We start from the raw sequence: 13,928 nt of genomic DNA, 5'->3' as shown, positions 1-13,928 counted from the left end.
GAGTATAAGAATGTTTTTGGGGAGAGATTCTTTTGAGAAGAGATATCAGCTCTGAGTTCAGTAAATCCTGCCTATTGCTGGAGTCAGAAGAGGGAGCTCGGGAGGGGCAGAATTTAATCCATGGCAAGGGGAAGGAGGACAGTGCTCAGGTTACCCCTAAATTTGAGCCCAGGTATTCAAGCAATCGTGCACAAAGCCAGAGGAAGTCCAGCGAAGGTCAGGAAAGGCCTAATGTTCTGGGTGGAACCCAAGCAGAGCTTTCAAGGAAACTAGAGATTCTAAGAGGCAGAGGTGAGGAGAGGGGGCATTTGAGGCAAGGAATGGGAGGGAAAGAGCATGGAAATGGGAGAGGGAATGTTTGTCCTTGTGTGAGGAACAGCAAGGAAGCTGGTTTGGCTAATCCAAGACTGCATGCACGACACAAGCAGTATCTAATAAAGCTGAAGCTAAACATTTATTAAGCTCCACTGTATGGGGGATATGAAGTTAAATAATAATAATTCACCTCTATAATACTTTCCTTTTCTCACATAAGGCTTGGGAGGTAGGCAATACAGGTATCATTCTTTCCATTTTGCCCAGAGGAAACTGAGGCCAGAGAGGTTAATCAACTTACCCAAACTCATACAACTGGTGTGGGAATCAAGGACTTTCCTGATCCAAATCTAGTGTGTTTTTCCCCCCTATTACACTGTTCTGCTTCTCATACAGTGCAGTTCTTGCCTTCCTAGAGCTTATAATATGATTTAAACCTGCCTACATAGGACTAGCCAAAGGATCTACTGCTAGAAGGAACCTTAGGGTTCTTCTAATCCAATGCTTTCATTTTACAGAGGAGGAGACTGAGGCCCAAAGAGGGGGGAAGGAAATAGTACAGTTGGAATTTGAAGCCAGGTCCCCCACCCTCCACATGACCTGGGATCTCTCACTTGTTGGGGGAGAGTCTTGAGGCTAAAGCCACACAGCACTAAGGTTCTTTTCTTCTCATCCTTCGGGTCTTGGGCCCTCTTCATAGGACAGCAAAGACAACAAGCATATTACTCATGGTAGAAAAGCTGTCTCCCTTTGAGTCTTCACGCTGTTTCTCTCTCAGAGGTAAGGTTGGAAGGCCTGAGGTTGGGCCAAAAATGCTAGTTTAGGGAAGAGGGCTCTGGATGCCTCCGATCTCAACCTTGGGAATTCCTTTTCATTCTAGGACTTAGAAGTGAGAGGGCTGCAGAAGGACAGATGGACCAAATGGAAGCTAGAGGGTTGGGTGCTCTGGGAGACAGATGTGTGTGTATGTTTATACCCTGAACTTGCAATGCCTCCAAATGCCCATGTCTCTGAGCTTTGGGCACCTGTTTCACAGGGTACCCAACAGCCATGTGTGTGTGTGTGTGTGTGTGTGTGTGTGTGATATACCCCCATATACACCACTGTCCCAGCCTAGCTCTACACTTCCTCTCCAGACACAAAGGAATCTCTTCTCTGAAGGAGAGCTGGATTCCTTACAGCCCATTTCCCTCCTCTCTGCAGATGTTTCCCACCAGCCAGGAAGCCTGGCTCATTACCCTATAAGTCCAAAACAAGGGTAAAGGAGCTGGAGGGGAGTAGGTCCTCCAGCTCAGTTACCTCTGGTGCCCAGGCCCCTTTTTCCCATTCACAGAGAGGCCTCTGGGCAGAAGTTGGGCATGGAGGTAGGGGGAAGACCCACAGGGCTTCTTCAGTCTTTCCTTCCTCTTCCCGTTCAACTCTAGGGGGCTAAGGGAGGTAGAGGCTCTTGTAATTCCCTAGCCCCAATCCTGAGACAGAAAGAGATCTGAGCAGCATGACAATCTCAGCCCGGGAGCCCCAGGGACTAGCTGGGGATGCTCTCCTCAGCCACAGAGCAGATCTTCTCTCCTCCCCCATTCAACTTCTCCCCGGCTCGGCTCCCAATAACATGCCTGCTGCTCTGCAGATTGGACAGGCATCCCTGGCCCCCGGCGGGATCTGTGGGGGAGCTGGAAACAGTTCTCCCTCCCTGGCTGTGTGGGCAGCAGAGGAGAGTAGCGCCTTCAAAAACCAAGCAAAGCTCGAGCCAGTCACATTCCTTTCCCCTGCCCCTGCAGATGATCCAAGACTAAACCAAGGGAGTCTCCGGCCAAAGCTGATAGGGTTCCCCCTTTCAGACTATTACCACATGCCCCCAGTGCTTAGAGAAAGCAGCTGGGGCCAAGGCTTAAGGCCACTGTTGGGCCTGTGTGATATACTGGAAGCAGCAGTGAGTCTGGAGTTGGAGACCAGGGAGTCAAGCCTTAGCTCTGCTTACGTGACCTTGGGAACACTTTACTTTCTAAGGCCTCAGTCTCCTCCTCTGTACAATGACAGTATTAGACCAGATGATCTCTAAGGGCCCTTCCAACTCAAAATCATATGCTTGTGGGGCCGCGCCTGCTCAGCTAAGGTCATCTCACCCTGGCTGGAGTCAGACAATTCTCTTGGTCAACAAGGGCTGCCTTTTTCATGGTCCATGTTATTCAGGAGTTGTGAATGATGCTAAGACACTTGTAATTGGTGTTACGACCTTAGCTCCTCCGCTGAGGGGGGACAAACATCTGCAGGCACAGCCAACATGTATTTTCCTGCAAGGCAAGGCTGTTCAAAATAAAGAGCATGTGAGACACTGATCCTGACCTTCCTCTTCCTTTCCATCCCCAAAGTGTACACCTTTAGGCCACTTCACATGGGATGAGAGCTGGGCAGAGGGGCAGGCTGGGCATATAAACACAGCTAACCAATCACATACCCGTTGAGCCTAGCAACCAGCAGGCCAATTGGACACCGCCCCCCACGCCCCTCGTTAGTAGTACCCTCCTATACCTACCTTGATTTTTTGCTTCTCCATGACAACAGAGCTACCACACAGAGGCCTGGCAAATGGGAAATTTGTCCATAGTAACAGGGCTGAATACTGGGGAAAGGACTGGGGAGCTAGAGGACACAGAGAGGGTTTTGGAGTGGGGAAACTGAGGGAAGCAGGCCACTTTGAACCCTGGGCTTCAGTTCTTCCCCTCTGTAGAACTGGGGCAAGCAATGTATACTGCCTATAGAATACACACATGTGTCTATATTATATATATGCATATGTGTATGTATACATATATGCATATGCATACATGAATATATATGTATACTCGATAAATATTGGAATGTTCAGTGCTTGAAGGAAGAAACAGTTCAAGGGGCTTTGGGATCCCTGGGGGAAGAAGAAGTGATTAAACTGGACAGAGAGAGTATCCTGAATGTCCCAGAATCCTGTTGAATAATTCAGGTCCTGAGTACAGGTAGATTCTTGCATATATGAGCTGTACCACTAGAAACTACCTTCCCTGCACACCAAAAACAAAAGCAAGTGCACTAAAAAAATCAGAGCTGCTTTTGGGTCATAGTAAGAGGAGTCTAGTTGTGTCAAGGTCAACTCTGGGCCATTGTGTTCCACTCTGGCAGGTTTGGGCTGGGGGGAAGATAGATTCTTTTGTCTAGATTCTAGATTACCCTAGCTGGGGTGATATGGGTATAGATAAATCTCTTTGACCAAGAAGGAGTCATCAGGATCACATCCCCCAGTCCCTCATTAGAATAGGCCCACTCTCATTATAATATTCATTCTCAATAATTGTTAACCAATCAGAGTCAATTGCCACCCTCAGGAACACCCACTCTTCCAAGGGCATATAAGCATTGAGTGGGATCCATGAGAGTCCTTGGCATTCAAGAGTGTCACTGACACCTTTTATTAATTATAGTTAGTATGATTAACAAAATTATTAATTACCTAGAAACTAAATCACACCAGGCAGGGAGATAGCCAGTGGGAAAACATGGAGACAAGAGATGGAGTAGAGTGTGTTGAGGAACAGCATGAAGGCCACTTTGGCTATTGTGTATGGAAAGGAGAGTGTCTATATACTTTCTAGTGAGACTGGAAAGGTGGGTTGGGTTCAGGTGTGAAGGACTTTGGAAGCCTAATAGGTATTTTAGTTTATGTTAGACAACAGGAAACCACTGGAGTTTATTGATGAAGGGAGTGACTTGGTCAACCCTTCACTTAAAAAAAATTCATTTTGGCAGCTGTTTGGAGGATGGATTAAAAAGGGAAGAGACTTAAGACAGGGATACCAATTAGGAGACCATCGTAATAGTACAGGGGAGAAGTGATGAGGGTCTGAACTAAGATGTTGGCTGTTTGAGTTGTGTGATGGTTATAAAATTTTGTGGAGGTAGACATGGAAAGATTTCTTCACTGGATAGAAGCCTAGACCTAGAGTCAGGAAGATCCAAGTTCAAATCTTACCTCAGACACTCAGCTATGTGACACTGGGAAAGTCACTTAACTTCTGGTTTCTTCTGACTCAGTTTCTTTAACTGTAAAATGGAGATAAGAGCATTTGACTTTATTATAATAGGAGATAATAATAGCAATAGATTTGATACTCTCAGGGTTATTGTGAGAATCAAATGAGATAATATTTCTAAAGTATTTTGCAAATCTCAAAGTGCTACATAGATTGTTATGCTATTGTTGTCGAGAGGGAGTAGAGGAGGAGAATGATGGGATTCTGCACCTGGGAGGCCGGAAGGATTGTGGAGTGACTACAAATAATAACACACATTTATAGTGCTTGAAAACCGACAGTGAGAAAGGTAATGTAAGGATTATTATCCTCATTTTTCAGAGTAGGAGACTGAGTCTCAGTGAGGATCATAGGACTTAGAGCCAGAAGGAACCATGTAGTATCTGCGTTATTTAATAAGGGGCCATAATATCAGGGTGGGGATGAGATAACAGAAAACAGGGAAGTTGGGGGAACCACTGGTCCAAACGCTAGGAGAGCAGGGAAAGCTGATAGATACAAGCTTGGATCCATCTATCATCCGTATTCTGACCATGAGTCTAGGAATGAAACAGGAGCTTTTCTGATTCTTATTTTTTAGATGAAGAAACCAAGCCAGAAAAGTTAAGTAACTTGCCCAGGGTCACTTCAGTCCTAGATCTCCTAAGACATTGAGTCTGGTGACCCTTCTACCACACCATGGGGTTCATCTTCTTAAGATCATAGGATTTAAAGCTTTGTGGGCTCTTTGAGGTCAGCTAGTTCAACCCTCCCATATAATAGAGAAGGACATTGATCTCGAAGTTCACATAGGGAAACAGGGGTAGAGCTGGGATTTGAACTTTATGGTTTGATTTCACTTGATTTGACCTAGAAGGATTTCTAGAGAACTTTAGTTAGGGCTGGAGCTGTTCAAAAGAGGCAGAACTGCATTCTGTTTTCCGAGTAAGAAAAGTTTTTAACAAACATCCCCTCCCTGCCCCTCAAACCATCCTGGTTTTAGGTTGCATTAAGAGCAATAGCTTCCATAGCAATTAGACAACTGTAAATTACAGAGTCAGAAGGTGTTAGTACTCTCTGTCATCTCCTTCATTAGCCAGGGTGCTGAGAGGCTATGCACATCCCCTTCCTGGAGATGCTTCAGGGCCAAAATGATGATCTGTAATTGTGTCCTCCAAAAAACCTAGACCCTGAAAACTCACTCTTCAGGGAAACCTCCTGCCCCTCCTCTCTAAAACAATGTTGTTTCCAGGGGATCTTTAGCAACAAGGACACTTTGGCAGATTTTCCTAAAGCCTCATCTGACAATGGGTCTTGAAAGAAGAGATCTTTGAGGGAGAGGTGAAGCAGGAGTGCATTCTGGGTAAGGAGATAGTAGGGAAACATGGAGACAAGCAATGGAGTGCGGTGTGTTGAGGAACAGCAAGAGGACCATTGTGGCTAAATTGAGTGTGGGAAGGAGAGTGTCTGTACATACTGTCTAGTGAGATTGGAAAGATGAGTTGGGTCCCCTACTCAGTAATCTCCAATGACTCCCTATTACCTCTAGGCTCAAATACAAATTCTTCTTGACATTTAAAGCCCTTCACAACTTGGTCTCAAACTACCTTTCCAGCCTTATTATACCGTATTCCCCTTCACACATACATTGCCTTTTTATTGTTCTTTATATATAGATATCCATTTTCTACCCCTGTGTCTTTTAACTGGCTTTCTCCTATGCCAGGAATGCACTTTCTTCTTACATCTGCCTCTTAAAATCCATAGTTTCTTTCAAGAATTATCTCAAGCACTGTCCTCTACATGAAGCCTTCTCTGATTCCCCTTCTCTCTCAGCAACTAGTGCCTTCCCTGAAAAATTATCTTCTATCTACTTTGCAATTACCTCTCGCTCTTTCTCTGTGTCTCTGTCTCTTTCCCTCTAATTCTCCCTCTCTCTCCTCTCCCTCTCTCTGTATGTATGCATGTAGTCTCATCTGTTAGATTGTCAGCTCCTTAAAGGTAGGATTTGCTTTCTATGGGCACATAGATTCTTTAAATGATTGTTAATTGATGAATTGGAGGATTGGGAATGATGGAACTCTAGAATGTCAGAGCTGGAAGGGGATCTAATCCCTTTCTCTCCTTTTATTTATTTGCTTTTTGGAGGGCAGTTGGGGTTAAGTGACTTACCCAAGGTCACATGGATAGTTTTGTGTTAAGTGTCTGAGGCTGAATTTGAACTCAGGTCCTCCTGACTCTAGGACTGGTGCTCTATTCACTGTGCCACCTACCTACCCCATCTCTCCTTCCTTTTATAGATGAGGAAACTGAAACTGAGAAACATTAAGTGGTCTGCCCAATGATGCACATTTTGTGTGTGGCAGTTAGGATTTGAATTCATGTCCTCTGAATCAAAAAGCTATGTCCTTTCAACTGTAAACATGCCTTTTTTGATGCTTGAGACTGAAGAAAAAAGAACACTGAGGGTTGTAGTAATATGGCTCCATCATCGGGACTTGAGAGATAGTATAGTCAATGGAAATAGTTTAAGATTTGGAGCTCTACCATTTACTGCCTGTGTGACCTTGAGCAAGTCACTGTACCCCCTCTGGGCCTCAGTTTCTTTCTCTGTAAAATGAGAGATTTGGACAGACAATCTACAGGGTTTCTTCTGGATCTAACGGTATGATCCTATGATTTCCTTACTATGATCTTAAAATTAAAATTTGGAAGACCTCTGGGAGGGAAAGTGAAAGAATATGAATTAAGAAGAGGGGGCTTACCTCATCTCCCTTTCCACCAAAAATCAAAGTACAGGAAACTGTCTTGGGCTGTAGTAGGGAAAGATGAAGTTTGGACACCAGGAAGAATGGGCCCTTGGGGAGGTAGACAGAAGGGCTGGGGTGAGGTTGTGCCTTCTTGTACAGATATCTGTACAGAGAAGGAGGAACCCTCTCTTCTCCACATCAGCCTGAGAAACGGGAGGGAGGCACCATTTGGCTTGGATGGTGAACATTGGCCATCCTTGATTGCTGAAGGATACCGATTTCTGCTGCCAGTGACCTACACAAATACCTCATCAAAGCATTGTTGCCATAGTGCCCAACTCTGACTGGGGGCCAAAGCCATCTCCATTTTCAGTTGGGACCAATTTGTAAACTACCAGGAGAGATCTCGAACATGGTGATGGCATTGAGCAGAGTGGCCTCCCATTTGGAGAAAGGGAAGCTAGATTTCCTGGACTCCTTTACCCCCCAGGGCATCCGTGGCTGTGGTGGGAGACAGAGGGCTGCCTGGCAGTTCTGACAGCCTGAGCTGATGGGGAAGGACAGAGCCAGAAGGAAAAGCACTTCAAAGCAGAGATAAATAAGAGAACAGACCAGGAAGGCAGGGGGGACAAGAGCTCGGCCCGGCCATCAGCATGTCTGGGTGCCAGGAGGGAGACAGATTTACATGCTGTTTGCATATATTTTACATGATATTTTATGTTAAAATGCCACATGAAGTTCAGTGGTCAGCACGCAGGGGGTTGCAATAAACAATGCTGACATCCTGCCAGGAAAAAGAAGACTCCTCTGGCCCCTGCTTTTCTCCCTCCCCTGCAGTTAATTAGGTTCCTCTCCCCAGGGTGCCCTCACATCTCCTTACTCTCCTCTCCAGTGCCAGCCTTTCCTTCTTTCTTCATGAGTCCCCAGTCTCAGCCTCATTTGATTTGAGGAGGGGAGACACTCTAGTGGTGACCCAGTATGAGGCTAGCCCAGGCTGACCCGATCTCCTTCCACTCTCCCTCCTGCAGGCTCAATCTCAGCTCTGCAGGCATCCTCCCTCCCCTGAAAGCAAAGGTTCTTAACCTTTTCTGCATGAAGCCTATAGACTTGGGCAGTCTATGGATCCCTTCTCAGCATCAGAAGCATAACTTTAAATGCATAAGATGAACCACAGAGGATTGCAAAGGAAACCAATTATATTGAAGTGCACTTATCAAAATAGTGCACAAACAAGTTGCCAGAACCCAGGCTGAGAACCCCCCACCCCCCTTAGAGACTCTGATCAGGGAAATCTTTGCCTTAGAGAAGCCTGTTAACTGTGGTGGGGAGCGGGGGGAGAGGAGGGAGAAGAACAGGGACTGGAGGAGTCTTTTTTTTCCTTGGAGTGGGTACATACATCTGGGTCCTTTGGCTTTGAGGGACCTAAGGCCATTTCCCCTCTCTGAGTGAAAACCAGCTGTGGAGCCCATCCCAACCTCCCTAGAGGACTCCGAGCAGGATTGTGGGCCCCATGGGACCTTGTCCTTTGCAGCATCGTGTGAATCAACCCCTCTGGAGACAAGCTGTTCTCTGGAGTCTCAGTTAATTTCCCCAGGGGCCCCTCCCTGACAAGCTTCCCTTTTTTCTGTTCCTTGGTAAGGGCTGGGCCTGCTCTGGGACCTGGAGGCCAGCCAGGTGTAGCCTGAGGAATGGGCCTGGGACCTGGGAGATAGAAAGGGAGACAGATGGGATGATTTGGACAGAGAGGGGCTGGGGATGGGAGGTAGGAGGAAGGATGTTTGTGTAGAGAAATGCCTTTCACTGCTGAACCCACAAGGGAATTTGTGATGTTCCCCTTACTCTCTGGGTGGGGTGTTAACCTTGATTCAACAGGACAGACTTTAAAAGCTTTTTTTTTTTTTTACTAAGAAATTTAAAGGGAAGAGGAAGTCCAATCAAATGGATTGGACTGCCTTGTTAAGTCGTGAGTCCTCATCACTAGAGATGTCTTAGGAGAAGCAGACCACTGGGTCAGAAGGTTATAGAGAGAGAACTTTTATGATTCAGGCTGGACGAGGTTATCTCTGAAGCATCTACTAATCCCAAGATTCTCTGATTTTTATGACTAAAATAAAAGACAACTTGAAGAAACACAGGACAGGGGGGAAGCACACTGGCTAGTGTCAGACAAACTGTTCTAATCCACGTGTTTACCACCTATGTGACCTTAGGCAAATCATTAAACCCCCTGGGGGCCTTGGTTCTTTATCTGTAAAACAAAGGGGTTGGACTAGCTCAGGGCTTCTTAACTTTGTTGTGTGATAGACAGCTTTGACAATCTGGTAAAGAGCCTATGGATCACTTTTCAGAATATTGTTTTTAAATGTATAAAATAAAATTAATTGGATTTAAAAGGAAACCAATTAAATTGAGTTATCAAAATATTTGGAAATTTTATCACAGTATTTTTTACAAGGTTCATAAAGGTAAGAAAGAGCCCCTTGGACTAGATAGTCTTTAGCCCTAGACCTAAGAGCTTATGACCCTCAGTAGTGTGCTCTGGGATGGTACTATTAACATCTTAATCACTTTGGACCAAAGCTCTAGTTACCCCACCTTAGTTCTGGTTCTGGTCACAACCTACTGTAACCTAAATCCAGGTCATGGATGGATGGCTGCACCCATCTAAAAGTGCTAGAATGGACCCTCAAGTGTAATACTCTCCCCAATCCATAGAACCACCACTTTTCTTTTTTGGCATCCAAACTTCTGTCCCCATTATCACCTCTAATCAAAGTCCATAATTCCTCCACTCATTGTCAGAAAATGGATAATAGACACACGCTCATTCCAAATGAGCAATTTAGGCCTAAAGCTCTTCTCACTTCACTATTTTCTTTGATGTCTTATATGCACCCTGGTGTTGTGTCCCTTCCCTAGAAACCTGCCTCTCAATTTCTAGTATCACAAGTAATTTATGTAGACAATGACCACCAACATATGTTTTCCACCAAGAGCAAGGCCAGGTTCATTTCATCCTTCTCTGTGGCTCTGTCTATGGGTGAGACACCGAGGGCACTGAGGTGAAGGCAGGGGAGGAGGGTCTCCATTTCCTCTCATTTCCCCTTTACTTAGTGGAATGGACTGGGCACCTTTACCTGAGATGGGGGTGGGAGGGCAGGTTCAGTTCTACTTAAGTTCAACACACTTGAATGATCAGATCAGTACAGAAAGATTCCACCTGAGTGAGCAGGCATGTCCAGCGCAAACAGATCCAAGCACACCAGGTGGAACAAGGTGAAACTGACAAAATGAAGGACCAGGTAAGTGGAGTTAAGATGTATCCAGAGAATCTGGTGCAATGAGGAGAAATGCCTGAATGCCCCAGGCTGTCCCAAATGGGGTCTTCCTGCGGAGCAGTGGGGGCTATATCCACAGGAAAGGCCTAAGTGCCAGGCCTAGTCTTCCAGGGTAGTGGTAACTACTTGAAGTTACAGGTGGGTGAATGGAAGGGTGTGGCAACATCTTACACAGGCCTGTTTTCTTGCCGGGAAGAGCTGGGATCTGTTAGTGCATGCCCTGGGGCTGGTAATTGCCTTAACTAGACTTTCTTTCCTGGCTTTTATTTATTTATTTGTTTGCTTGCTTGTTTGTTTGTTTGTTTGTTTGTTTGTTTGTTTGTTTGTTTGTTTATTTAAGACTAGATGACTTCTGAGGTCACTTTCCAGCCCTATTATCTATGACCCTTTGTTCCTTAAGAGAGACAGAATGGTATAGTGGAATAGGTCCAAATCTTTTTTCTGCCACTTCCTGTATGATTTGGGCAAATTCCTTCCCTTCTCTGGACCTCAGTTCCTCAGTTGTGATATCAGAGGTTGGGTTCAATGAGTTCTAATTTCTTCTCTCTCTAAATCTCTCATCCTAAATTAAACATTCTATCCATGGGGCCAGATTGCTCTTCTACAAGATGGCATAGAGTGATGTACTCAGGGGCTAGCTCTCAGCCTTCCAGACCAGATGATCATTCTTCCATTACCTGAATCTCCACTTCCAGCTCCCAACCAACTGCCACCAACAGGTACCATGGCCATTGAAGACCCAAAAGAGGAAGTTCTATTCTTCCAAGTCCTTGGCATTGTCAACTGACTCAGCATCAAAATGTAAACTATCTTATCAGTGGAAATAACATGTGCCCTAAGGACCATGAGAACTTCCCATCCTAGTTGGCTGCTGGAAGTTCTTTTATGTGTCTTCTCCTCCTATAAGAATGTGAGCTCCTGGGGCGGCTAGGTGTCGCAGTGAGTAGAGCGCAGGCCCTGGAGTCAGGAGGACCCTTGTTGGGTTCTGGCCTCAGACACTTAACACACACAAACACACACATACACACAAGAACTAGCTGTGTAACCTTGGGCAAGTTACTTCACCCCAATTACCCTCCAAAAGGCAAAAAAACCCCAATCAAACAAACAAACAATGTGAGCTCCTTGGGAAGAGGACTGCCTGGCCTCTCATTGTATTCCAGGGTTTTGTCCATAGTAAACACTTAAATATTCTTTCTTTCATTCATTCATTCACTAATTCAGTCATTCCTGATAGGCTTCCCAAACACAGTGCCACTCAGGCCAAAGGGGCATCTAGTCCAATTCTCCAGAAAGAATTGCTATATCCCAGATTGATGGGGGTCTGTCCATTGTTTGAAGGCCAACCTTCCCATCAAGTGTTTTCTCCTGGTATTTACTCAAGGTCCTTGGTGCTCAGGAAGTTCTTTTCAATGGTTAGCTCCCATTCTTCCAATTATACCTTGGGGCCCAGCAGAGGAAGGAAAGGGGAGATACCCTTCATAACCATGTCTCTTCTCTATATCTCAGCTTTCCTGAGGGTGTCCAGAGGTAGAGGTAGGTTGGGAGATTGCTCATGGGGTTAACTCATGGAGAATGTTGAACCTCTGTGGCTCTTGTAATACCCATGGGAAGCTGGTTTCCCTGAAGCTACCATCCTGGAGTAAGTTATTGAATTAATCACACATTTGGAAGCCTCTAAACATCTTGCTTCAGTCCCCCCTCCTCCCTCAGCTGATTCACTTTCTCAGACTTTCCAAGTGACATGTCTGTCAGCCAAGATGACCCTGCTCTGGCAAAGACTCTAGGCTTCCCCACCCCCACCCCTAGCTGGCTGCCTTCCTAGGAGAAGTAGGGTGAGATGAGATAGAGGGGATGGGGAAAGGGCTCCAAATTAGTCAGGAAATTAAAGGGATCTGCAAAGACCTCCTGGGGCTACTAGTCAACGTAGTTACCAAGGACATGAGATGGAGAAAGAAATCTGGGCAACTCCCGCCCATCCTCTCATTAGAACTGATTTAAAGGATCTGACCTCCGAATTCTCTACTTATTAGCTGTTTTTATATTCCCTGTCCCCAAAGGCTCTGGCTTCCAATAATGTGTCCTGTTTATTAAACCAGCCAAGCACACTGATCCAGTCCCACAGGCTGGTGGAAATCAGTAGGCAGATAGAGCAAAACATGAGTAAAAATGGAAACCCTGACTCTCAATGATCTACTCTTCCACTCCCGTGACCCTAGCCCCAAACAAATAACAACAACCAGAAAGTCCCCCAAACCCAAACCCTTTTATTCTTCTGTTTTCTCTGGGACTACTCACCAGCACACTGGGGATGGGGATGGGGGAGGGAGCTAGACATTGATCATGATACTTAATGATGATGAAGACAAGGATGGACATGGGGCAGGGAGTGGCAAGACAGTCGAGAGAAGGGAGAAGGAGTCTAGAGCATAGTCTGAGACTTCATCTTTTGGAGAGGATGTCATAAATAATACATTCATTCAAATGTGGTATTTGTAAAGTGCTTAGCACAGTTCCTCACACATAATAGGTGTTTATCAAAAGCTCGTTTCCTTCCTTCCATTCATTTATTCATTTAACAAACATCCATTGAGCTCCTGATACCTAGTGTGTCTCTACTAAAGCACTGTCCTTTATCATTGTGGTACAGAGGTGATGGTGCATTCTTGAAGACTGTGGCCTTCAAGGCCGAAGTTTCCCTGCCCCTGGTCTATACTTCTGTAGATTCAGGAGCATCCCACCCAAGTTCTCAGAGGCTCATTACCAGTGGTTTGGCCACCAGCCAACAGAAACTTATTCCAAGATCTACAGTAGAACTCTCAGAGGGCTTGCTATCTTTACTAGGGAAAAGAGTATCCTTGTGAAATGAAGTAATGAATACTTGGGATACTGAAGTTACTTCTGACCTAATCTTCGCATTCTACAGAGCTGCTATTTGCCCTGTCTTCTCTAATTGACAAGATTAAACCGAGCTCTAGAATCTTCTCTGGCTGAAGGTGGATAAGCCTTTGGAGCCTGTGGAAACACAAACATAGGGACAGATGTGAGACTTACTTTGTAAATATCTGTGCACATATGTATGTATGGGAGATTCTTTGCACATAAAAATGGGTCTGAATGCACCTGTAGATGGAGGTTAGTGTGTCTGCGAATGAGCCTGTTGAGGATGCTAGTTTGTTTTTAGGTAGGTATGTTAATAAATGTACAGTGGTGGGATGGGATGTGTTTTAGAATTGATGGCAGAGAATGATCAGGTTTATAGGCATACAGGGTGTCTCAAAAGTCTGAATTAATTTATGTGCTTAGGAATGCACTAAGACTTTTGGGACACCCTGTATCAGTATGCAGGGGCATCGAGGTGATGCAGTGGATAGAGTGGGGACCCTGAAGTCAGGAAGACTCCTCTTCCTGAGTTCAAATCCAGCCTCAGATACTTACTAGCTGTGTGACCCTGGGCAAGTCACTTCACCCTGTTTGCCTCA

The 13,928-nt window shown here is 45.4% G+C and overlaps 1 protein-coding gene across 3 annotated transcripts in view; it reads right to left on the bottom strand.

The window, feature by feature from the left end:
• The window catches only part of CDK18 (cyclin dependent kinase 18), a 149,439-nt gene that overhangs the window by 52,019 nt on the left and 83,492 nt on the right, over nt 1-13,928 (bottom strand). For all 3 annotated transcript variants that reach the window (XM_069074680.1, XM_069074683.1, XM_069074682.1), the window contains exon 3: nt 4,319-4,389. The gene's annotated coding sequence lies outside the window, so the exon portion shown is untranslated. The remainder of the gene's footprint in view (nt 1-4,318; nt 4,390-13,928) is intronic.

The sequence above is a fragment of the Petaurus breviceps genome, unplaced genomic scaffold, assembly GCF_028583685.1.
Source record: "Petaurus breviceps papuanus isolate PSGF00001 unplaced genomic scaffold, PetGlider_PUasm1.0 90895, whole genome shotgun sequence".
Classification (NCBI taxonomy): domain Eukaryota; kingdom Metazoa; phylum Chordata; class Mammalia; order Diprotodontia; family Petauridae; genus Petaurus; species Petaurus breviceps.
The sequence above is the reverse complement of the archived record's forward strand: the minus strand, read 5'-3'. Positions and strand labels throughout refer to the sequence as shown.